The sequence below is a fragment of the Rattus rattus genome, chromosome 1 (genome assembly GCF_011064425.1).
Source record: "Rattus rattus isolate New Zealand chromosome 1, Rrattus_CSIRO_v1, whole genome shotgun sequence".
Taxonomy (NCBI): domain Eukaryota; kingdom Metazoa; phylum Chordata; class Mammalia; order Rodentia; family Muridae; genus Rattus; species Rattus rattus.
This window is the reverse complement of record NC_046154.1, coordinates 82,701,307-82,728,718: the sequence shown is the minus strand read 5'-3', so window position 1 is coordinate 82,728,718 and position 27,412 is coordinate 82,701,307. Positions and strand designations below refer to the sequence as shown.

The window sequence follows — 27,412 nt, the reverse complement described above, 5'->3', positions numbered from 1 at the left end:
AGTTGTAGAGTGGTTCAGCTCTTAGTGCATACCTTTAATACTTTTGGCTGGAATACAGACAGCACACACCTTTAATCCCAAACAATGAAGGTAAAGTTAGACTGTAGAAGGGAGCACCCATGTTTAAAAGTGATGTCTAATTGAGTGGCAAAGCAATGAATAAGAGAAAGATTGGACAGAATAGGATGATGTGCTGATTCCTCTGGAAATTCAGTTAGGTCATAATGACGTTTGACTGGGACAGACAGGTGATAGAATGTTTTTCTAAAGCAGACTCGTGAAAGAATGTTCGAACAGACATGTGAAAGAATGTTTTGCTGAAGCAGATACAGGTAAAAGGATGTTTTGCTAAAACAGACTTGTGAAAGCAAAAGTGACGTTTAGAAAGAATAGAAATATGACTACAGATGGTGGGAAGGCAGTGCTTTGGTTTGCCTTGGACCACTTCACTAGTCTTTGCTGCTGTTGCTCTGGCACTTGTTGGCCTTACACCACGTTGGGACTCTTTGCTTGTTGTGACTTCATAGAAAGTAACTTGTCAAGGAACTTCTCTTGATATTCTGGTGCTTCTTGTTGCTTCCACAGACTTGGCTGGTTGGCAGATCCTTGCAGTTTTTTTTTTTTTCTGGACTAGGCTGTCACTGCTTATTTATGTGTGATGCCTTTCAAGTAGACTGCTGATATCCTGACACAATCCTAAATAGTTCCACTTCCCCAGTATTCTAATAATCTTTGTTTTCTACTACCTCTGGTAGGTGGTGGGCTGGAGGGAAGTTAAAGCATTTAAGAACCCTTATTAAAGTGGGTTTTGAAAAATCTAAGCCTACAGATGGTGCCCAATGTGGCTTAGGTATAATGGATAACTCTGCTTCTTATGTAAAAGAGGAAAAGGCCAGTTATGAGGGGCAATAATGTTTAAGGAGGTTGTCAAAATGTCAGCTACTGTTGCTGGGTGGTCTCCTACCATGTCCCCAAAGGGGGTTTTCTAGTTTAGCTATGTATACCATTTTGAAAAAGAATGAGGGGAAAGCTGAAAAACTCAGAAGGCTCACTGAATTCTCTTGTGTTAGAAAGGATTGCAGAGTTGGCTGTACATGTAGAGAGTTTTTGAATGGACATTAAAATGCTTACAAAGCAAAATGAACTAGAAGGAAGAGAACGATAGTGTTTAGGCTTGGTGTCTGAGACTGGGAATTTACCACATGATGAAATCAGTACGTAAATTTGTCTGGAAGATAAACTGCCACCTCACCCTGCTCCATGCATATTCACAGTCAGGTGTTCAAAGCACCTTAGTGAGACAAGGGGCCAGGAAGAGCAGGAGGACGGAAAATTGGGTTAATGTACAATCAAGAGCAGCACCAGAAGATTTGCTTGGGGCTAAGGTACCTTCAGCCTTTCTAGTCTTTGCGCAGCATAATCTTGCTAATGATGGTGGACACGATTCTAATGAAGTGATATGGCATCTAGTAGAAATGCTATATCTAAGGGATTTTAAAGAGGATATTTTATTGTATAGCTTACATTCTCCATTTGTTAAAGAAATGTTAAGTAATTGGCCTACTCAGAATAGAGTTATTCCTCAAGATTGCAAGAGATTTTTGTCAACTGTACTAGAAGTTACCGGGCAATTATAATGACAGTTGTGGTACAGGCAAACCACAAACACCACACACACACACACACACACACACACACACACACACACACACAAACCAATATAATTTAACAAGGGGCTAAATGTTACTAAAGACCAATTTCTTAGGGAAGGGCATTATGCTGACATACAGTCTGATCTGATGATGGTCATTGAGCAATGTCTTGTTGCAGTTTTTAGTTCTTGGGATATAACTGGGGAACCTCGAAAAAAATTCACCTCATTTACCAAGCTAATGCAAGGTTCTGCAGAAGCCTTTATGAATTTCTTACAGAGATTTTGTTAGCTGTTAATGAGGCCATATAAGCCCTAAAACCAGACAATCATTGATAGAAATGTTGGCCTTTGAGAATACAAATACTAAATGTAAGAGAATAATCAGACCATTGAATGCATGAGGAACTTGATAGACAGATGGATAAGAGAGATGACTTGTATTGGTCCTCAGGAGCACACCTCCAACATCATAGTGCAAATCAAAGCTAGAAGTATCAAAAATCAAAATGTCCAATCTTCTAATGTGGTGAATTTGGTCATTTCCAAAGAAATTGTAAGGCTAGAAGATTTAAAGCTGAAAAACAAAACAAACAAAAATCAAAATCAGGTACATAAAAGGTATCAAGCAGGTCCTGGTTGCTATGAGCCACAGAAGCGTCCAGGGTATTGTAGCTGCTCTGGAAAGGGCAAACATTGATCTAAGGATTGTCAGTCCAAGAGAGATGTATAAGGTAACAGCTTGCCATCAGGAGACAAACTGAGGGGTCTGTCAGCTCAAAGGCCTGCAACAAACACTATGAGCCAACTTCCTTTAGTCATCCAGGAGGTTTCAAGCAGGCAAGAAAATCACAATTAAGTATTTCTGACCTTATACATGCTGTACAAGGAAGTGTAGCCTTGGATCTGGCCACAGATGCCCCTCTTACATTATTCACCAAAGTTGAATGTTACAAGTTAATCACTGATGTTTATGGTAACTTACTTCAGGGACAGTGTAAATAATGTTGGGACAAAGTGGACTAACTTTTCAAGGATTTATTGGCATTCAAGTATAGTAGATAGGTATAGCAATGAAGAAAAAAAATCATGACAAATATGAAGAAGGAGGTACAAATTGAAGCAAGAGATAGAATTGCTCAAATGTTAGTATTTCCTTAGATCAAGGGCAAGCAGCTCAAATTGAACAAACAGAGTTCTGTGTGTTCTGGAAAACAATGGTCAATGATTAGATACTCAAATTAATGGTACAAATGTCTGGTGTTGACATAGAAGGTTTGGTGGATACACGAGGTGATGTTAGCACACTTTCCCAAAGTCTTCCAATCCAGGTGGGCCACTTCAGAAGGTTCACACACATTTTGTAGGAATTGGTAAATTATCATGTGAGACAAAGTATCCAATGCATTACCTGTGTGGGGCCAACATGGCAAACAGGGAAGTTGAGACCTTATTTGGTGACATGCCCATACATTTATGGGGATGGGATCTTTTACAATGCCATACTCAAATTAATATTTGTGCAATAATGGGGACAGAAAATAAGAAAATTAGAGATGTAATGGTCAATGCTATTGGGGAAGGTAATGATTCTGGTGATCAAGAAAAATCACAAGCTGTACTAATGGTCAAAAACCAGTACATCATAGGGATCGAATTACAAATTTTATAAAAAGGGTCAGTGCTGACATATCAATATTCATGCTCCTAAAATGGTTATCAAACATATCTGTATAACAAGAGCAGTGACCGGTAATAAAAGAAAAATTGCAGGCATTTGAACTACTGACAGAGGAGCAGCAGTTGGAGGCTTAGTATATAGAAGAGTCTATTCCCTGTTTTGTAAAAAAAAAAAAAAGAGATCAGGTAAAAGGAGAATGACAGTAGACTTAAGAGCAGTTAACGAAGTAATTCAATCAATGGGTCCTTTGCAACCTGGACTTCACTTCCCATCTTTGTTACCGAAACCATTACCTATAATAATAGTTGACTTGAAAGATTGTTTTTTTTTTCCCACAGTACACTTGCATGAGCAAGAAAGAAGAAAGTTCACTTTCTTAGGATTTGCTCTGAACCACAGTCACCCACTAAAGAGATACCACTGGAAGGTAGTAGCAAGAGAATATTAAATAGTTTATGTCAATATTTTGTGCAACAACCATTAGAAATAATTCATAGGCAATTTCTTTGATCTATCATTTGTCATTATATGGATGGCATTTTGTTGGCTGCTTCTGACAGGTGTATTTTTTTTCTTTTTTCTTTTTTTTTTCCGGAGCTGGGGACCGAACCCAGGGCTAAGCAAGTGCTCTACCACTGAGCTAAATCCCCAACCCCTCTGACAGGTGTATTAGAGAATACATTTAAGGTAACACAAGGAATTCTCCCATGCTGGGGGTTATACATTGTGCTAGAAAAAAATACAAAGAGGAGATATACTTAGTTATTTGGGTTGTAAAATCAGTCAACAAAAATTCTACTACATATGTTACCAATCCATAGGGACCAGTTGCAAACTCTTAATTATTTTCAAATATTAATGGGAGGTAGTAACTGGTTGAGGTCTACAATTGGATTAACTACATATGAGTTAAGTAATTTTTTTTAAACATTAAAAGGAGATTCAAATTTAAACAGTTCAAGATATCTAACAGCTGAAGCAGCAAGAGGCATGTGTGGATACAATTGATCCTAACCTTGATTGTATTTTTGTCACTTTACCTTGAACTCATTCTCTTACTCAGCTTATTATGTAAAGGGAAGATAGTATTATGTAATTAATTTTCTGTCTCATAAACAAAGTAAAAATTGAAGACATATATAGAAAATATTTGTGAACTAATCATAAAATGTAGAATAAGACTACATTAATTGTCAGGAACAAATCTGACCAAAATTGTAGTATCTCTGACAAATGCCAAGATTATGTCATTATGGGTGATCAATGAAGATTGGCAAAAAGCTTGTAGTAACTATTTGGGCAAAATTCATAACAAATATCTGAAAAGCAAACATTTGTAGTTTATAAAAAAATAATTGTTTACGTATTATAAAGTCACCAATTCCAGAGACAACAACCTTTTATACTGATGCAAACAAGATGGGAATGGCAGGTTATAAGTCAGATAAAATAAGCAAGGTGATCAAAAGCTCATATACCTCAGTTTAAAAATCAGAATTATATGCAACCTTATGGTATTATTAGATTATCCTGAATCTCTTAACTCAATTTTTGGTTCTTTATATGAAGAAAGAGTTGTTTTGCATATAAAGACTGCTAAATTTGTACCCAATAACTCAGAATTAGCTTTGTTATTTATACAATTGCAACAGGCCATCAGAAGTAGAAACTATCCATTATATATTACTCATACACACACACACACACACACACACACACACACACACACACACACGAATTTCATACAGGTTTGCAATTAGCTCAAGAAAATGATGAAATTGGCCAGTTACTAATAGAAAATGGGTTAGAAGTATCAAAATTTCATGAGAAACATCATATTAATGGGAAAGATTTAAAGAACAAAAATTCTACAACTTAACAATAAGCCAAAGAAATAATAAAAAAAAACTTCCTATGTGTTCTCTATACAACTGAACTCTGTTAACTGCTTGTAGTAACCCTAGGAGTACCAAAAGAAATGACATCTAGCAGTTGGATATTTTGCATTTTACAGACTTTGGAAAAGAAAGGTATATAAACCATACAATTGGAATGCACTCAGGGTTTCAATGAGTCACTGCTTTAAATTCAAAATTCTGACTATGCAATTATATACTTATTGGAAGGAATGGCAAGTACAGGTATACCTTCACAAATTAAAAGTGCTAATGCTCTGCAGATGTATCGAATAACATGAAATAATTCTTTGCATATTACAATATAAAGCATGTTAAAGGTATACCACACAAAGGATAAACTGTTATAAAAAGAGCCAATCTAAACTTAAAAGATATGTCTATTAAACAAAAAGGAAGAGTAAAACCCTCCAGGGACAGAATAAATAACTCTAAATAAATAAATAAATAGCTTTGTTAACTCTAAATTTTCTAAATGTTGGTGAAAAAGGAACAGCAGCTGAGAGACATAGGGTTATCAAAAAACAAAACAAAACAAAAAAAAACAAAAAAAAAACTTAAGAACTATATAGTACAGAGATGTGTTGACATTAGAATAGAAACCTGCATTGGATTTAAGATGAAAGTGTTGTTATACTTATTTCTTTACAGGGAATGAAAACATATTGTTATCAACAAAACTTATAAAGATTACATCTGATCATGGAAAAACCACTTATTAGCTGAGACATGAATATCTCCACAAAGAAAATAGCCCAGATTTTCACTCTCACAGAGTGTCTGTCTCAGCTACTGATTTCTCAAAAAAAAAAAAAATGCATGTAAATCAACTTCAAAAGTTGTGGTGGTTGGTCCATGTAGTGTATTAGGAAGTATGGCCTTGTTGGAGTAGGTGTGGCCTTGTTGGAGGAAGTGCTTCATTGTCGGGATGGGCAATGAGCCCCTCCTCTGTACCCTGTGGAAGCCAGTCTTTTTCTAGCTGCCTTCAGATGTACAACTCCCAGCTCCTCATGCACAATGCTTTGCCTAGTTGTTGCCATGCTCCTGCATTAAAGATAATGTATTGAATCTCTGAACCTGTAAGCCAGCCCCAATTAAAGATTGCTTTTTTAAGACTTACCTTGGTCATGGTGTCTATTCACAGAAGTAAAGTCCTAACTAAGACAGAAGTTGGTACCAGGGACTGGTATTACTGTTAGAAGCCTGACCATGTTTTTGTTTGGAAGAATGTGATTATTTGAACTTTTTATTTGGGAAGCCATGGAGTACATTAATGGGGGCTTAATGGGTCATCTAAGTAGGAAGATGGAAGACAGTATTGCTGAGGGTGATTTAAACTCTATAAGTTTGCTGATCCAAGAGGTTTCAATGGATAAGTCTATATGTGGCCTAGAGACTGTCTTTGTGATATTTTTGTGAAGAACCTGAATATTTTTACCTTTGTCCAAAGAGTCTGCTTGAGGCTATGGTGAAGAGATTTAGATTAATTTCATTGACAAAGGAAGTCTTCAAACAGACTGTGTCTTAGGGTTTTACTTCTGTCAACAGACACCATGACCAAGGCAACTCTTGTAAAGAACAATATTTACGTGGGCTGGCTTACAGGTTCAGAGGTTCTATACATTATCATAAAGGTAGGTGCATGGCAGCATCTAGGCAGGCATGATGCAGGCATAGCTGGGAGTTCTACATTTTCATCTGAAGGTTGCTAGCAGAATACTGGCTTCCAGACAGCTAAGAATAGGGGGCATTAAAGCCCACACTCACAGTGACAAACCTACTCCAACAAGGCCACAACTTCTAAAAGTGACACTCCCTGGGCCAAGTATATACAAACTATCACAGCCTGGAATAAATTCAATTGTGTTATTACTAAAGTTTAATCTTATGAGTAATGTTTTAGTGAAAAGGATCAAACTGAGAAAAGAAAAAATATAAAATGTATGGTTCAAGTAACAAAGAGGCACCCAGAAGTGAAGTGGAGCTTAATTCTATGTTAAAAAAACAAAAACAAAAACAAAAACAGATTAGGGGAATGGCGATCTTGGGTCAAGATACCACCCATCTAAACTTAGGTCCAAGCTTGGTGGTACACACCTTTAATCCCAGGAGACAGAGGCAAGCAAATCTCTGAGTACAAGGACAGGGTGGTGTAAAGTTCCAAGTAGAGAAAAGCTTGAATACAGGAGTGGTAGTACATTCTTTGATCCCAGCATTCAGGAGACAGAGCCATGCATATCTCTGAGTTTATTGTCAATCTTCAGCTCACGTTCCAATACAGTCAAGCTAAGGCAGTGAAGGAGTTGGGAAACAGCTGGTGATAACGTAATAGAACAAAGTGGGGGGGGACATATTGCAGCTCCAGCAAGCAGCAAAACTCAGCAACTTTGGCCATGTGGCTCTGGTTTTAGAGTAAAAAAATAGAATGAATTACAGGGACAATTGATGCTGGTTAGCTGGATCTAAGAAATTATCAGTGATTAAGAAGAGCCCCCATTCCAGTCTTGAACGAGTGCCTTGAGCAGACCTTGGGCTCTGGTTCCACACCCAATCCCACAAATCCCAGAGGAAGTTCGACTCCTGGTCCTCTGAAAAGCTTAGGATCACAGGAGAGACCACAATATCTGCTCCAACAACACCTGGAGAAACTGAGTCCCCAAGGATACAGGAATTCAGGATCTCTCACCTAGCAAGGGACATGGGTTCCTTCTGGTCTGAACCAGTGCCCTGAGCAGACCTTGGGTGCTGGCTTCACACCCAGTCCCACAACACCCAGAGGAAGCTTGACTTCCAGGTGCTCTAACATGCCCAGGATCACAGTTTGAACCTGCACCTGGAGCAGACCTGGGGCACTGGCTATGCATCCACTCTTACAATACCCTAGAGGAAGTCCAACTCCCAGGTGCTCTGAAACACCCAAGATCACAGGATCACAGAGGAAGCTCGACTCCCAAAGATCAGATACAACCAGGATGACTGGAACTCTGACACACTCAAGATCACAGCTGAGGCCACCTTTCCCAGCACCCAGCGTATCTGGGACCCCCACAGGAACTAGGGAAACACAAATTTCCATACAGCCAGGGACAGGTTCCTTCCCAATTGCAATTGTGCTCAGAGCAAACCCAGGGCTGTGGCTCCCCATCCACCACTCCTACAGCACCCTGAGAAAGCTTGACTTCCAGGAACTCTGACACAACAGGATCTCAGGAGCTTGGTCACACCAGGATTTCAGGATCCCAGAGGCATCTTGACTCCCAGGGTCTGACACACCCAGGACTCTTGATCACAGGACACAGGAATCACAGGATCTCAGAGACAGCTGGACTGAGGAGTTCTGACACAGAAGGGACAGGCTCCAGTCAGAGACAGTAAAGGACAGGTAACACAAGATATAACCAGATGGTGAGAGGCAACTGCAAGAAGACAAGCAACAGAAACCAAGGCTACTTGGCATCATCAGAGCCCAGTTCTCCCACTAGAGCAGGTCCTCAATACCCCATGACACTGGGAAAACAAGATTTGGATTTAAAACCACATCTTGTGATGATGATAGAGCACTTTAAGAAGGACAAAACTCCCTTAAAAAATACAGGAGAACTCAAGTAAAAAGGTAGAAGCCCTTAAAGAGGAAATAAAAAAAAATCCCTTAAAGAATTACAGGAAAACACAACCAAATAGGTAAAGGAATTAAACAAAACCATCCAGGTCCTAAAAATGGAAGTGGAATCAATAAAGAAATCACAAAGGGAGACCACCCTGGAGATAGAAAACCTAGGAAAGAGATCAGGAGTCATAGTTGGAAGACTCACCAACAGAGTACAAGAGATAGAAGAGAGAATCTCAGGTGCAGAAGATACCAAAGAAAACATTGACACTGTAGTCAAAGAAAATGCAAAATGCAAAAAGCTCCTAACACAAAACATCCAGGAAATTCAGGACACAATATGAAGACCAAACCTATGGAGAATGGTATAGAAGACAGAGAAGATTCCCAATTTAAAGGGTCAGTAAATATCTTCAACAAAATATAAAAGAAAACTTCCCTAACCTAAAGAAAGAGATGCCCATGAACATACAAGAAGCCTACAGAACACCAAAAATATTGGGCCAGAAAAGAAATTCAAATGCAAATCAAAACAACCCTGAGATTCCACCTTACACCAGTCAAAATGGAAAAGATCAACACTCAGGTGACAGCAGATGCTGGCAAGGATGTGGAGAAAGAGGAACACTCCTCCATTGTTGGTGGGATTGCAAGCTGGTACAACCATGCGGAAATCAGTCTGGTGGTTCATCAGAAAATTGTACATTGTAGTACCTGAGGACCCAGCTGTACTACTCCTGGGTGTGTACCAGATGTGCCAACATATAACAAGAACACATGCCCCACTAAGTTCATAGCAGCCATAAAATAGCCAGAGGCTGGAAAGAACCCAGATGTCCTTCAACAGAGGAATGGATACAGAAAATGTGGTACATTTACACAATGGAGTACTATTCAGCTATTAAAAATGACTTCATGGAAGTCTTAGGCAAATGGAATAAACTAGAAAATACCCTGAGTTAAGTAACCCAATCACAAAGAACACACATGCTATGCACCCACTGATAAGTAGATATTATCCAAAAAGCTTGGAATACCCAAGATACAATTTACAGGCCACATGAAGCTAAAAGAAGAACGAAGTCCTAAGTGTGGATGCTTCAGTTCTTCTTAGAAGGGGGAACAAAATACTCACAGAATAAAACACAGAGACAAAATGTGGAGCAGAGCTGAAGAAAGTGCCACCCAGAGACTGCCCCATCTGGGAATCCATCCCATATACAATCAGCAAACCCAGACACTATTGGGGATGCCAAGAAGTGTATGTTTATAGGACCCTGATATAGCTGTCACCTGCGAGGTTCTGCAAAAACCTGGCAAATCCAGAGCTGGAGTCTCTCAGCCAACCAGTGGACTGAGAACATGGTCCCTAATGCAGGAGTTAGAGAAAGGAGCTGAAGGTGTTTGCCACCCCACAGGAAGAACAATATCAACCAACCAGACACCCCAGAGCTCCCAGGGACTAAACCACCAACAAGTGTACACATGGCATGACTGATGACTCCAGTTGCATATGTAGCAGAGGATAACCTTGTCAGGCTTCTATGGGAGGAGGGCCCTTTGTTCTGTGAAAGCTTGATGCCCCAGTGTAAGGGAATGCAAGAGTGGGGAGGTTAAAAGGAGTAGGTGGGTGGGTAGAGGATCACCCTCAAAGAAGTAGGGGGATGGAGGGATGGGATAGAGGCTTTCCAGAGGGGAAACTGGGAAAGAGGATACCAATTGAAATGTAAATTAATAAAATATCCAATAAAAGAAAGAAATAAAAATAGAAAAGCCTAGCATCACTGAAGTGACATCTGGGAAGTGTTTTCTTTGAGCATAGAGAAGCTGTGTTCAAGAAAGAGGTAAGGTTGTTTTTTTATGCTGTAGTTGGACTTTGTAATGTGTAAAACTCACCAAGTTGGTACTTTTTTTGAAAATATAAAGGGGTCATGGAGAACAGCTGAGATTGACACTGAGAGAGGCCATGGAATACGATTAGTAAAGGTACAGCCTCAGTTCCAGTTGATGTTCCAGGACTGATGGGGTCATGCAAAGAAGTTGATGCTTGGCACCATGAAGAAAGCCTATGAGAGGCTATTGGTAAAGCCTAGTTACAGTGAAAGACTGTAGAGCTATTGGAGTTATCAGTACCATAGCATGATCACCAAGAACAGCAGTAGCAGTGGAGTAGAGTCAGACGAGCCTAGAATATTACAGCAGGCAGAGTTAAAAATGTGACTCAAGCCTTTTGGAGGAGCCCAGAAGATCATGTGTGGATCCCAGTCACTGGAACAAGATGTAAGGTTGAAGTTGCCTTGGAGACACCAAGATGTTTGAGATTCTAGAGCTGTGAGATATCTCCTGAGGAAAGCTGTTAATAAGGAGTGGAACTATTCCAGGAGAAAGAAGTTTGTTGCAGTAAGCAAAGATGAAAAAGGAGTTGGAGATCTGAAGACCACATTGACATCAGACATGGAGATGCAGAATTTGGCATTTGCACAGATGGTGTTCTGTCTTGCTTTGGGGATTACAGTTATGTGATTGAATCGACCTCCAAGGGAACTTTGAACTTTGGACTTTTAACATTGTTGAGACTGCTATAGACTATGAGGATTTTGGACGTTGGACTAAATGCATTTTGTATGATGCTATGGCTAGGTATGGTCCCCATAGACTCAAGTATTTGAACAAGCCTATGGAGCTAGGGAGAGGAATGTGGTGGTTTGAACATGCTTGGCCAAGGTAGTAGCACTATTAGGATGTGTGGCCTCATTGGAGAAAATATGTCACTGTGGGGGTGGGCAATGAGAACCCTCTTCTAACCATGTGGGAGTCAGTCTTCTCTTAGCTGTCTTTAGATGAAGATGTAGAACTCTCAGCTCATCCTGCACCATGACTGACTGGACGCTGCCATGCTCTTGCCTTGATAATGGACCAAACCTCTGAACCTATAAGCCAGCCCCAATTAAGTGCTATTGTTATGAGAGTTGCTTTGGTCATGGTATCTGTTCACAGCAATAAAATCCTAGCTAAGGCCAAAGGGCTAGCCATAATGATCACTCACACAGAGACTTGAAAGGCAATACAGAGACTGAACATATAATACAGAGACTGGATAGACACAGAGACTGAGCATGAAATGGCATAGCTAGCTTTTTTCAGACTAACCATTTTCCCCCTTGGGCATCAAACAAGTATTCTTTGCCCCCATTCAGCAGGAAGCAACTATAAAAAGAGTGTTGTTCCAGTCTATTAAGTTGGGGTGGATAAGTTTGGCCATTTGATGTGTTGTGGTTGTTATCATCTAGGGTGGAAGGTTGTTATTGGTTATGATAAGGGATTGATAAAAATTTAAAGCTGTTTTGTTTAAAATTTAAGGTTTTTGTTGAATTACTGCATGTTCATAAAATTTAAGGTTTTTATTTAATTATTACATACTGGTAAGATTTAAGGTTTTTGTTTGAGTTGTTGTATATTGATAGAAATTTAAGATTTTGTTTAATATTGATAGAAAGTTAAGGCTTTGTTGAATATTGATAGGCAAAATGTAGATTAAAGCATTTAAGAACTTATTAAAGTAGGTTTTCAAAAATCTAAGCATACAATAGAATATGACCAACTCTTTCATGAAGAGAACAGAAAAGAGAAGCTATTTAAGAGAGCACTGTGAGAAAAAAATGGAGAAAGGAAGAAGTTTTACAGAGGCAGGTTGAAGACAGATCAAGCTAGACAGAGGTAAAGACAGAATGATCCAGACAAAGAGAAGGAGCGAGAAGATTAGAACAGATTGTCAGAGTTAGTTTGAAGCTACCAGAGGCATTCAGAAAACACACACACACACACACACACACACACACACACACACACACGGTGGGGATGGGAAGGGGAGGGGAGAGAGAGGGAGAGGGAGAGGGGAGGGAGAGGGAGAGGGAGAGGAGAGGGAGGAGGGAGAGGGGGAGAGGGAGAGGGAGAGGAGAGGGAGAGGGAGAGGAGGGAGGAGAGGAGAGGGAGAGGGAGAGTTAAACCAGTGTTCTTGGGGAGGAGTTTGAGTCAGAACTGCTGAGTTGAATCAGCCATTCAGAGATTAAAAAGAAGAAAGGGTAAGCTTATTCAGCAGTAAGTCCCAGAGGCTGAAAGCATTCTGGGCTTAGATAAGATTGTATGGAGGTTAGAAGCTTCCAGGACTAGGCCTGGTTAGCAGATAGAGGCAGTAAGTCTCAGAGATGACAATTACTTCACCAGGACTTACATTTATACTGAGGGTCCTCAGATAAAAGGAAAACGAGTGGAAAAAAAGACTTAGAGGAGAAAAGTTGAGATGACTCCATGACCATACTTGGTACCCGTAAGAAGCAAAAACCAGGTGAGCTGCCTGGAAGAGATTGATTTCAACTGAAGCACCTGGAAGGACACTCTTCAACCTGATGAGCTGCCTGAAGACTGTGCAGTGTGCTCCAGGTTCCCATGTTTAGGTGAGCCCTGTTGCTGCAGCTCTCTCTGAGTCATTTCTGCTCCTGTAATTAACCCTTCACCCACATTCCTGTATGTAATCACAATATAACTCATGCTTCATCAAGATGGTCTTAGGTGGGATCCATACTTTGATCTGTTAGGAGACCCACTACCTAGTGTTTAGAGTGAGTTAAAGTATAACAGTACTTGTGTATATTTATGTAGTATATGTGTACATTTATGTGTGTAGATATGTATATTCATGTGTGCGTTCATGTGTATGTCTATGTTTGTGCTTGTTCATGTGTATGTTTATGTGTTGGTGTACATGTGTATAGTTCTCTTTGTATACATGTATATATTGATATGTGTATACAAATATATATTTATGTGTGAGCATATGTTTCATGTTCATGTTTATGTGTGTGAACATGTGCATGTTTATGTGTGCATATCCTTTGTATATTTATATTAGTGTGTATAAGTATATACATGTGTCATGCATATGTATATGTGAAAATTACTGTTTGTTCTCATATATATTTATGTGTGTATATTAGTGTTACATATGTATACCTCTGTTTGTATTTGTATTTTGCATGTTTATGTATATATTTATCTGGGTCACATGGTTTTTACATGTGTAAAAGTGTATATTTTATATGTATTCATCTGTATATTTACATGAATTTATATATGCATGTTTACATATTTACATTTGTTTACTTTTGTATGTATATATGTGTATATTTATGAATGGGTGCATGAGTATATTTTTGTATGTGTGTATGTGAATATTAAGTGGATGTATATGTGTATGGTTATGTATTTTTCATATTTATATTTAAGATATGTAATTTGTGTTTACATTTCTGTGTGTACAAGTTTATGTTTCTGTGTGTCCATGTGTATATTTATGTAAGCATACATGTGTATGTTTATATGTGAGTCTGTGTATATTTTTATGTGAACATATGTATATTCATATGTATATATGTGTATATTTATCTGTATGCATGTGTATATTTATGTTTGTGTGAGTATATGTATATAGTTAACTTTATGACTTTATGTGGGTTTATACTTGTGTGTACATGAACATTTTAACTTTTGTTTATATTGAATGCTTATGCGTGTGTTCTTCTTCTATATTTATATGTATGTGCATGTGTATATTTAGGTTTATATATACATACTTTCATGTTTGCATGTATATGTGTATATTAAAGTGTGTACATATGTATGTTTATGTTGTATACATACACGTGCATGTCTATGTGCTGTGGGGTATTACCCTAGGTTGACATACCTCAGATAGAAGAATAGTTAGCCATAAGTAGAAGCTACAGAAGCCAATAAACAAGGTTATTGCATTTAGGTCCTTTCCAGATATATGGACTTTGATGATTTAGGCATTTGTTCTACTTTTTGCAGGTGCTGGTGTTCCAGTGGCCATCATGGCATCCACTGTGCTAAGGTCTGGGGGTCCACAATATTGTCCACTGGATTTCTTGGCATGAGTCAAATCATGGACTCATATGGGGCCAGGGTTTTATTTTCTCCACATCACTAGTATTTTACTGAATTCTCTGTGTTACATGGTTATGTAGTTAGTTGTGTAGGAAGGGTCCTAAAGTGAGTGCTAGAAGCAAAATAATTAATAGTCCAGGTATTTTCTATGCCCATCCTTTATGTGAATAATGACACAAAGACTATTTATTTGTTTTTGGTGTTAGCTTAGGCTTGTTCCTACTAGCTTGTAACTCAATTATCCATTAATACTAATCTAAATCTGCCATATGGCTGGCTACTTCACCCAGTTTTATATGTCCAACTTCCTCTGTATCTTTGTAGTGAATGTTCCCACTTCTCTCTCTTTCCCAGAGTTCCTTTCTCTCTGCTGGTCGTCCCTCCTTCTCTTCTGTCTTTTGCTATAGGCCATAGGTTTTTTATTTTACCAAGATGTCTTAGGCAGGCAAGGAAGGACTGAGACCAATCTTCACACAATGCATGTAAACATCCCCACACCCAAACCTGGCTGTGAGTAGTTAGTTAACCAGGGGAACCAAAATAACAAAGAGTCTACCAGTTGTTAGATTCTTGATATTTCACTTTCCTGAAGGTTGTTTCTGACCATGGCTAAACTTTCTCTAATAACCTGCGACTGACATAGAATCAACAAGTTTCTCCCAATGCCATACAGAGACCTTCTTGTGTCATAAAGAGAAGGTCCAGTCCTCTTTGAATTTGCAGAAGAACCTCAGCTAAGGCACCTAACTGGATTTCCAGATAGGGAGCAGAATTCTGTAGATGGCTTAGGTCCATGTGTACTTGAGCCTTGTGTTTTTTAAAGTTCTTAAACGTTAAACCTCATATCTAGGACTGGCCTTCCAACGGCAGTAGTTCATCCCTTGATGCCTGCAATAGAGGAATGAGGATGGGGACAGCCTGTTATGCATGGGGCCCAGAATATAGTTTTTAGTGGGCCTTGCCCTCTTCTCATGTATAGACAAACACTTGTGGTATAACATGCATAAGATGGAAAGGAGTGGGTTCTCCTGTGGTGCCAAAGATTCAGACAACGCACACTTGGTTAAGCCATTACTGCAAGCAAACAAGGTAGTCTCTGGGACTTGGAATTAATGTAATTAATTAAAATCAACCTCCATTCCTGGAATTACTCTGCTGTGTATGGCTACAGAAATCTGCTTAGGGGAAACCAATTGGGGCAGTAGTTCTCAGCCTATGGGTTGTGACCCCTTCTCGGGTCAGGTCCAATGACTCTTTTATAGGAGTCTCACATATCAGATATCCTGCATATCAAATATTTACATTCTGATTCACAACAGTAGAAAAATTACAAAAATTATGAAATATCAACAAAAGAATTTTATGGTTAGGGTCCACCACAACATGAAGAACTGTATTAAAAAGGTCACAGAATTAGGAAGATTGAAAACCACTGATTTATGCATTATCTTGGTGACATTATGCAGTCACCCTTCCTTTGGAGGTCCCCAGGGTGAGCTTAGGTTAGTCCCATTTACAGAAGTTAGGGTTAAAAGTGAAGCTTATCATTTAATTAGTTTTAATTATAATACAATATGGAGGTTCAGGGTCCACATAGCCAGCAGTCTTGACCAATGTCTACAAGAATAGATAAGCTATGAGAATAGCTAAGGAACTGATATTAGGCTAGCATCTCTCCATCATCTTAAACACTGAGAGACTGGCTTCTGCTGCCTTCTGGACATTTGTCTATGAGGATACCAAAGGAATTCTTGGGGAAATTGGAATTTTTGAATTTCCTAATTAGTGGGATAATACATACATGTGCATGTCTATGTGCAAGGGTGCCAAGATGGATTATGTGGAGCCAATGGACTAGACTCTGTATAGGTTTCCTTTGGACCAAGAAAAATGATCCAGATCATTTAGGAACAACCTAACTCCCCATGTTCTACTGGTTTCCCAATGATAATCTTCAGCTTTCTACTAGACCCTACCCTTAACAGATATGAGATTGCATTGCCTGTGACCTCAGGTAGGTGATGATAGTTTCCTTTCTAGGGAAGTGAAGGGATCAGTGTGTCCTCAGAAAGACTCGAGTTCACAACCTCATTAATAAAACCTTGGCATAGTACTGGATTATGCCAGCTCACCCCCAACCCCTAAGAACAGGTAGGGTCGGGCAGTAAACTGTCCAGGCAAAGGCAACATCTGCCACCAAACCTGGTCAATGGATTACTTCATCGTTCTCATTTCTGTGGCTGCTTACCAGCTTCCTTTTCTGGGGGGCTCATTTTTGCCTGTTGCTGAAAGGAATATGCACATGGTTCAACCTGATCGGCTCTTCTTCTCCTTCTGGAGCTGCTGTTATGCCCCTTTGGTTGCTTCTTTGGTGAGTTTGCTCCTTAGTGTTTTATGTTGTGGATCCTGTGAAGGTGAACACGAGGATCTCACTTCTGTCTCCTTTGACTTTTGTGTCTATCCATCCCAGTAATCTTGCTTTTGGTCATGGTTGAATTCGAGGGTGAATATGCAGAGAGAGTGCATCAGCCTTCTTTTCCTTTATCTTTGTTTTTGAGTGAGTGTGGTGCGATAAGAGTACAGTAGCCATCTTTTCTGCCTTCTTTGTCCTTGTCTACTTATTTTCACTTTTGGTGTGGATTCATCCGGATACCTGACATAGGGGCTAATTTCCCTGGTTATAGTATCAGGGATCGGCTCCTGAATGCCTTTTCCTTCCTGGGTACACCATCCAGGTATAAGGCCTTTGTGCTACATCCGAGGGAGTCCTGTGCTAAGTACATTGTGACTTTGTCACCTCCTCTGACATATTTGTCATATGTATTCATTGTTTTTTTCTTTTGTGCTTATCGTCATGGGTTCTTTCCCCTCTACCATCAAGGAACTCCAAATTAGGACTCTGAAAACCCTTCTGGTCACTCGAGGTCTCAAGGTTTAAGACTCATATCCTGGAAAAATTTTGGGAGGAGGTTGCTATATTAGTCTCCTGTATATCCCTGGAAGACATATAGAACCCTGGCCTTTGGATACGTGTTCTCTTGCTTGCCATCAAGAGTCTGGGATTATCTCTCCCTTGTTCTTTGTGCCCATCTTCCTTGTAGTCATCACCAGTCTTAAGAATTCCTCACCAGAGGAAGTGGTAGCTGCCCATAACAAACACTGTCAGAATCAGTGTTTCAGAATCAGAATTTCAGAATGGAATTCACCTTTCCATTACTGATCCCTTCCCACCTTTTCCAGGCAAATAGGTTGATTATAGCAATGGCAATTAGGGTGCCTTTATTCCATTTTCCTGCTGTCAGACTCTATGCTTTCCTCTAGTGCCACTGTTCAAGGTCTCTCATTCATTAGCCCTTCAGCTCTGGCCCTATTGGAGGTACACACAGCTTACCTGTGGTGTGCTTTAGGGAGGCTTTGATGGTAATCTAACTTATGGTACCATGTTAGGTATGAAACTTCATGTTCTCCTTACTGATTACAAAACCCCAAAGGATCCCCCCAGCTTATCACATTCACCCTTGCCTCATTATCCAAGAGTCCCACAAATGCCCACTTTCATGAGACTTCCTATCCCTTGGGAGCACTGCCAGTCTACACTAGTAATTCCAACATGAAGTTGACATTGGCCAAATCAAGGTTATCAGTTCCTAGCAAATCTTGAAAACGTTGCCACCTGTGCCCATTGGTACTGATAACTGAGTGGTCCAATTTGAACCTCTTTTCCTCAAATCTTTGCTTCTGTTTGAGAATGAGCTTTATCACTGAAAAATTAGGATAGAGATGGTCAATATTGTTTACAACATAATTACACTTGGGACATCTATTATTGTTCTTCAAACTCTGATGAATACACTTGTAGCAAAAGTTGTGGCCACATTTTGTCATGTATGTCTCCTCAATCATATCAAAGCAGATGGTATAAAATTTGTGTGTTAGGTATAAAATTTGCTGGGGACTACCTGATATTCACATCTAACCTCACACTTGTTATGTGGAGGTCTGCCTCACATGATGCTTCCAATATTACTCCCTATGTTAACAGGGATTCTATTAGATAACGATATGACCCCATTATGAGCAACTGGGATTTATGTGGCCCTTCTAATTGTCTTGTTTTATGCCCCTTTATTCTCCTAAAGTGTGGCTGTTTCTTTAACAGGACAATATTAAGAAGCTATTTGACCTCTCATGGATAGCCACTTATGGGAGGAATTGTCATACTATTATTTTGTTTAAGTGACTTGCACAGCATATCTCCAGGCAGTGTTCCATAAATAAGGTGACCCTCCAGGCGCTGATGGCTCTTGAAAATCCTGATTGCAGCCCGTGCAAGGAAGTGATCAAAGCATGGATGACAGAGCACCATGAGACCACCATGTAGGCTGTTCTTTGTGTCCCCTTTGTGTGACATGCCTCAGGAGTGATATCTCTTTGAGGGCTGGTAGCAAGGACAGGTAAGATCTTGGAAGACAGGACAATGTAAGACAGTCGCAGTTCAGTATACTGAGAATCCTCCAAGGTATGGTCATCAATGTTGAGGCAATGACACTTTGCCTCCCACGGGGCTGTCAAAATCTAAAAACAAAAGGGTGATATATAGCAATAACAGCAGGGCTGCCTCTATGTAAATCCTGAGGGTTGCGCAGCTGCAAAAGCATCTCCTTCAGGAAGACCTAATTGAGGACTCCCTGTGACCCTAGCATTTCTGCAGGAGGATCTAACTGAGGACTACCTGAGAGATCAAGGATTGCTAGTGTGAATAATGCCAGCCAACCAGGAACTGCTCTTTAGAAGAGATGCTTTCTTGAGACCCTCTACCAGTGGGTAGAGGGTATTAAAGGAGCTTGTAGCAGTGCTCAGATGAGGTTGCTGTGGTATTTCTCACCTGCTCCAGGAGTCTGTGTTGTTGACTCTGCACAAACTCATCCTGAACCACCAAGCATGGTAGGGTTGGAAGGAGAGCTGTCCAGGGCACAGGCAACACTGGATAGTTTGAAACCCATCATTTAACAATTGAACCCACCACCCCAGCGGCATGCTTCTTCCAAGAGTGGGTGAACCATCCCCCAATAGTCTCTGGATGCAAAACTGAACAGAAATCCACTTGGAAGGTGCATTGGGTCTCAGTGGATAGATTGGGTATGAGCTTTCCAGTTACAGCTTTTCTTAATTCCTATACCAAGGTCTTAGGAAGGGGTTTGGAGCCTTTTCTTATGGAATGACAAAAAAGTACAGCCAGAGTTATATATTTCATTTCAGCCTTATAATTAGGGGGTTGGAGGATATAGTGACAACCCATTTGTCATTATATTCTGTGCGTTCTTTAGCTGGATGTGGTGGGTCCATGTGGTAATATGGTTACCTTCACTGCTGTAGAGGTGGTGAATACTGCAGGTTATGAGACTTTTTATAATGGTTCCATGTTCAAGATTGGGACCCTCTTTACCCATACAACGTTTCCAAGCTGGAACTTCTGACATGGAAAAAGACACAACTTCTTGAACTGTCTGATGAATAGTCCTCTCTTTCTATTGCAGGGCTTATAAGGTCTTGAGAAGGGAGTGGTTAGTAATTTGTGTGTTATTATTGTATTGATATGGTATACACCTGGCCCTTAAGAGGGAGAAAGGTAGGAACTTGGTTCAATTCTCTTTGGTCTCAAGGAGATATTTAGGTATCTGTTGTCTTAGGGTCTTCATTGCTGGGAAGAGACACAGTGATCAAGGCAACTTTTATAAAGGGCAACATTTTATTGAGACTAGCTTACAGTTCCAGAGGTTTGGTTCATTATCTTCATGAAAAGAAGCCTGGAAGTGTTCAGGCAGACATGGTGCGGGAGGAGGAGCTGAGGGTTCTACTTCTTGATCTGAAGGCAACCAGATTACTTCTTCTGGATTGGGCAGAGCTTGAGCTTAGGAACTTTAAAGCTCAGCCCCATAATTACACATTTTCTCCAACAAGGCCACACCTCTTCCAACAAGGACTCACTTCCCAATAATGTCACTACCAGTAGGTGAAGAATTCAAACACAGGAATCCATGGGGACAAACCTATTTTAACCACTACACTTGTTCCGAGCTTTGTGGCCTCTAGGCACAGAGTAGTTTCCAGTAAATATTTAGAACCTTTGTCAGATTTAGGGAAACTTTGGCCCTAAAGACTAATCTGTTGCCCAAATCTAGCCTATCTGGAATATCTGGAATATCTGGATCTGAGTAACTCATCCGTTTTTGTTGCTCTCAGATAGGTGGCCTGATGGAGTTTGGCAATCATTCATCTTCTGATAATGGCAGTGAGTACAAATGTCTTATCTGGCAAGAACCACCATCCATTGTCTTCTGGTTGTCATTTTCCCTTTTGCCCACTTGTTTTCTTATGTATAGGTTGGGCTCTTGAGCAATCCAGATTCAGGCAGGCTAAACAATATCTGGAGAGGCCTGATTGGCACTAGGACTGCCTTCCAGGTGGCTAAGTGTATTGCCCTGGTCCCTTGGACCTCTAGTGAGTTTCCTTTTGATGCCTTTGGCAGTGAACAATGGCTACTATATGGCCTCTAGTAGGGCCATACATTTTTTTGTTTTTGATTTCTTTTCTGACTGAAATGAGGAGTTCTCTCTCTATGTAGAGAGAGCACCATGGCCATAGGCTGTGGCAAATGTATATCAACTGCCCATGAATACAGTGATAGCCTTTGTCCTTTTCCCAGCAAAGTGCTGAGGAAATGCCAGAGGCTCAGTCCTTTGGGCTGAAGTCCTTTGACTGAGGGATTGGGCCCCCACCAGCCAGTCAAGTCTGTGCTGGCTAATTCTGTGTCAGCTTGACACAAGCTAGAGTCATCTGAGAGGAGGGAACCTCAATTGAGAAATTGGCCCAAATAAGATCCAATTGTAAGGCATTTTCTTAAATACTGATAGTGGAGAGGGTCCAGCCCATTGTGGGTTGTGCTGTCCCTGGGCTGGTGGTCCTGAATTTGTATAAGAAAGCAGGCTGTGTAACCCATGTGGAACAAGGCATTTCTCCATGGTTTCCAGGTCTCGGGCCTGTTTGAGTTGCAGTCCTGACTTTTTTTTGATGATGAACAGCATTATGAAAGTATAAATCAAACAAACTCTTTCTTCCCCAGTTTGGTTTTTGGTCATGGTATTTCATCACAACAATAGAAACCACAACTAACATGCAGTCCAAGGTGACAACTTTGGCCCCAGCATACCTGAATTCATCTTGAACAAAACTGCTACTGTACAGTATGTCTTCAGGTCTCATGGACTGAACTGCGAAGAGGCAGGAGGCCCATCCCCAGAGTAGATGATGCAGTTTCTGCAGTTGCAGGGACAGCCACAGTCTGGAATGGGGCCAAGCCGGAAGTGGGGGCTGAAGCTTCTGAGTCCTTCCTACACCACGGCCAAAAGTGCCTCTGCATAGCCAGCACCTGCTAAAAAGCTGAGCTGTAAGTTCTTGCTGCCTAGAGCCAGACTGGCCAGTAAGCACTTGGATCATATCTCTTCTCATTGGGATTTTATGCCAGGAGACCTTGCCTGGATCTACTGAATCATCACAGAACTCCTGCTGTGTCCCTCATTTGGTCAATGGAATCTGAAGGCCATAATTTGGCTATTGTCTTGGAATGGCTATCTTGGGTTATCATCTGGCAGCAGGCTAGCTGGGGTGATGGCTAAAGTTTTATAATATGTGGCTGGTCCAAGAGAAGTACCGGATAATGTATTATGTGGGCATTATATACCCTCAGCAAACTGCTGAGTGGTTAGGGCCAGTCAGGTTTGTTTGTTGCTTGTTTTTAAACTAACATGGCTATAATGGCAACTGCCCATAAGCAAACTGGTCAACCAGCAGAAATAGGGTCAAGTCTTTTGGACAGAAAAGCCACTGGCTTCCTCCAAGGTCTAAGTACCTGAGCAAGGACCACTTGGTAGTTACTTACATAGGATGTCATGTCCTTTTTTACCCCTGCTGTTTCCAGTGTTGCTGGCTTCCCCAACTGGGATCTTTTTATTCTTTTATTTTGTTTTCCTTCTACAGAGTCAAGACTATTGTAAACCATTTCAGTAATCTCCAAATGGAACAGATTTATACTCTCAAACTTCTAACTTTTTGTTTTGTTTTTGTTTTTCTAATATGTGGGGACAACTGAATAAAAAAACATTTTTTTAACAGCTATAGTTAATCCTTCTAAAAATGGGCCTGACAAAAGTTATTCAAAGCATCCTTACCTTGTTCATTGTTCATGTTCAGTCAGTTCAGACAGAAGGGAAGATGTATTCTCTCAGGGCCATCTTGTCCAGCAACAATACTTTGACTCAGCTCTGGGGCAGCTTTCCTACTCTTTGTAGAGAATGATAGGTTCTGTGTTTTCATTTTTTCTTTTTTAATTTTTTAATGGATATTTTATTTATTTACACTTCAAATGTTATCCCCCTCTCTTCATTTCCCCTCAAAACCCCCCTATTCCATTACCCCTCCCCCTGCTTCTGTGAGAGTACTTCTCCACCTACTCCCCACCCTGGCATGCCCCTATAATGGGGCATCCAGCATTCACAGGACTAAGGCCCTCTACTCCCACTGATGTCTGACAAGGCAATTCTCTGCTACTTGTGTAGCTGGAGTTATGGGTCCCTCCATGTGTACTCTTTGGTTGGTGGTTTAATCCCTGGGAGCTCAGATGGGTCTGGTTGCTTGATATTGTTCTCCTTCCTTCAGCTCTTTCCATCCTTTCTCTTACTCCTCCATTGGGGACCCTCTGCTCAGTTCAATGGTTGTCTGTGAGCATCCATTTCTGTATTTTTCAGACTCTGTCAAAGCCTGTCAGAAGACAACTATCTCAGACTCTTATCAGTAAGCACTTCTTGGTATCTACAATATTGTCTGGTTTTGGTGTCCAGATATGGGATGGACTGTATATGGGATACATAAGTGGGCCAGTCTTTCCAACACATGGTGCTGGTTCAACTGGAGATCAGTATGTATCCATTCTTATCTCCTTGTACAAATCTCAGTTCCAAGTGAACAAGACCTCCACATCAAACCAGATACACTGAAACTAATAGAAGAGAAAGTGTGAAAGAGCCACAAACACATGGGCACACTGGAAAATTTCCTGAACAGAACACCAGTGGTTTATGCTCTTAGATCAACAATCAACAAATGGGATCTCATAAAATTGCAAATTCGGTAAGGCAAAGGATACTGTCATTAGGACAAAACAGCAACCAACAGATTGGAAAAGATCTTTACCAATCCTACATCTGGTAGAAGGCAAATTTCCAAAATATACAAAGAACTCAAGAAGTTAGGCTCCAGAGAATCAAATAATCCTATTAAAAATGCGATACAGAGTTAAACAAAGATTTCACAATTGAGGAATATTGAATGACCACGAAGCACCTAAAAAATGTTCAACTTATTCCCTTAGTCATCAGGGAAATGCAAATCAAAACAACCCTGAGATTCCACCTTACACCAGTAAGAATGGCTAAGATCAAAACCTCAGGTGAAAACAGATGCTGGCAAGGATGTGGAGAATGAGAAACACTCCTCCATTGTTGGTGGGATTGCAAGCTGGTACAATCACTGTAGAAATAAGTCTGGAGGTTCCTCAGAAAATTACACATAATACTACCTGAGGAGCCATCTATACCACTTCTGGGCATATACCCAAAAGATACTCCAACATATCAAAGGACACATGCTCCACTATGTTCATAGCAGCCTTATTTGTAATAGCCAGAAGCTGAGAAGAACCCAGAAGCCCTTCAACAAAGGAATAGATACAGAAAATGTAGTGCATTTATGCAGTGGAGTACTACTTGGCTATCAAAAACAATGACTTCATGGAATTCTTAGGCAAATGGATGGAATTAGAAAATATCACCCGGCCCACAGGTCCCTGCTCCCAAACCCCGTGGGAGAGAGAGCTCACCGTCCAGACAGGTGGGCACACCTGAGACTGCAGGGCGAGAGAGTTCACCAATACTACCCACCCTTGCCCACATCCCTGGCCCAAGAAGAAACTGTATAGGGCCTCTGGGAACAGGAAGATAGGGGCACTCAAGCAGCAGGTCCCTGCCGTCCACACATTGTCTGGATCTGAAGGGACCCGGTCAACAGCTCCCGGCACCTAAATCCCGTGGGAGGGAGAGATAAACCTTCAGAGGGGCAGACATGCCTGGGAAGCCAGAAGAGACTACACTCTGCCCACATTTCTGACTCTAGAGGAAAACACCTAACACTATTTGGTACCCCTGTGCACAGGGGCCCGAGAAAAGGCAGGGCAGGCCTTTCTTCTTGCTGCCCTTACAGAGAGCTGAAACACAGCCCTCGAGGAACAACTTCAGGCATGAGACCAGAGGTAAGACAAACTTTTCTGCTCCAAGTGACCTGCCTGGTGGACTCAAGACACATGCCCACAGGAAAAGCTGAAGACCAGTAGACAGGAAAGACTACACGCCTGAAAGCAGAACACTCTGTTCCCATAACTGGCTGAAAGAAAAGAGGAAAACAGGTCTACAGCACTCCTGACACACAGGCCTATAAGACAGTCTAGCCACTGTCAGAAATAGCAGAACAAGGTAACACCAGAGACAGCCTGATGGTGAGAGGCAAGCACAGGAACCCAAGCAACAGAAGCCAAGACTACATGGTATCATCGGAGCCCAATTATCCCACCAAAGCAAACACTGAATATCCAAACACACCAGAAAAGCAAGATCTTGATTTTACATCACATTTGATCATGATGATGGAGGACTTCAAGAAAGACATAAAGAACTCCCTTAGAGAAACACGGGAAAACATAAATAAACAAGTAGAAACCTATAGAAAGGAATCACAAAAATCCCTGAAAGAATTACAGGAAAACACAATCAAACAGGTGAAGGAATTAAAAATGGAAATAGAAGCAATAAAGAAAGCACAAAAGTTCACAACCCTGGAAAACCAAAGGAAGAGACAAGAAGCCGTAAATACAAGCATCACCAACTGAATACAAGAGGTAGAAGAGAGAATCTCAGGAGCAGAAGTCTCCATAGAAATTATCGACACAACTGTTAAAGATAATGTAAAATGAAAAAAGCTACTGCTCCAAATCATACAGGAAATCCAGGACACAATGAGAAGATCAAACCTAAGGATAATATGTATAGAAGAGAGTGAAGACTCCCAGCTCAAAGGACCAGTAAATATCTTCAACAAAATCATAGAAGAAAACTTCCCTAACCTAAAGAAAGAGATGCCCTTAAACATACAAGAAGTCTATAGAACTCCAAATAGATTGGACCAGAAAAGAAACTCCTTGCATCACATAATAGTGAGAACACCAAATGCACAAAACCAAGAAAGAATATTAAAAGCAGTAAGGGAAAAAGTCAAGTAACATATAAAGACAGACCTATCAGAATTAAACCAGACTTCTCACCAGAGACTATGAAAGCCAGAAGATCCTGGACAGATATCATACAGACCCTAAGAGAACACAAATGCCAGCCCAGGTTACTGTATCCTGCAAAACTCTCAATTAACATAGATGGAGAAACCAAGATATTCCATGACAAAACCAAATTTCCACAATATCTTTCTACAAATCCAGCACTACAAAGGATAATAAGTAGTAAAGCCCAACACAAGGAGGCAAGCCACACCCTAGAAAAAAGCAAGAAACTAATCGTCTTGCAACAAAAAAAGAGAAGACAAGCACACAAACATAATCTCACATCCAAATACGAATATAACAGGAAGCAACAATCACTATTTCTTAATATCTCTCAACATCAACGAACTCAATTCTCCACTGAAAAGACTCAGATTAACAAACTGGATACACAATGAGGACCCTGCATTCTGCTCCCTACAGGAAACACACCTCAGAGACAAAGACAGACCTACCTCAGAGTGAAAGGCTGGAAAACAACTTTCTAAGCAAATGGTCTGAAGAAGCAAGCCATTTTAATATCGAATAAAATCGATTTTCAACCAACAGTCATCAAAAAAGATAAGTGAGGATGCTTCGTATTCATCAAAGGAAAAATGCACCAAGATGAACTCTCAATACTAAATATCTATGCTCCAAATACAAGGGCAGTACATACATAAAAGAAACCTTACTAAAGCTAAAGGCACACATTGCACCTCACACAATAATAGTAGGAGATTTCAACACCCCACTCTCATCAATGGACAGATCATGAAAACAGAAATTAAACACAGACATAGACAGACTAAGAGAAGTCATGAACCAAATGGACTTAACAGATATAGAACATTCTACACTAAAACGAAAGGATATACCTCCTTCTCACCACCTCATGGTACTTTCTCCAAAATTGACCATATAATTGGTCATAAAACAGTCCTCAACAGATGCAGGAAGATAGAAATAATTCCATGCATCCTATCAGACCACCATGCGCTAAAGCTTGTCTTCAACAGCAATAAGGGAAGAATGCCCACATATACATGGAAGTTGAACAATGCTCTACTCAATGATAACCCGGTCAAAGAAGAAATAAAGAAATTAAAGACTGCTTAGAATTTAATGAAAATGAACAAACAACATACCCAAACTTATGGGACACAATGAAAGC

At 40.5% G+C, this 27,412-nt stretch overlaps 1 pseudogene; it reads left to right on the top strand.

The window, feature by feature from the left end:
• The first annotated feature begins 3,179 nt into the window (after positions 1–3,179).
• Positions 3,180–27,412, top strand: part of LOC116896549 — a 120,736-nt pseudogene continuing 96,503 nt past the window's right edge.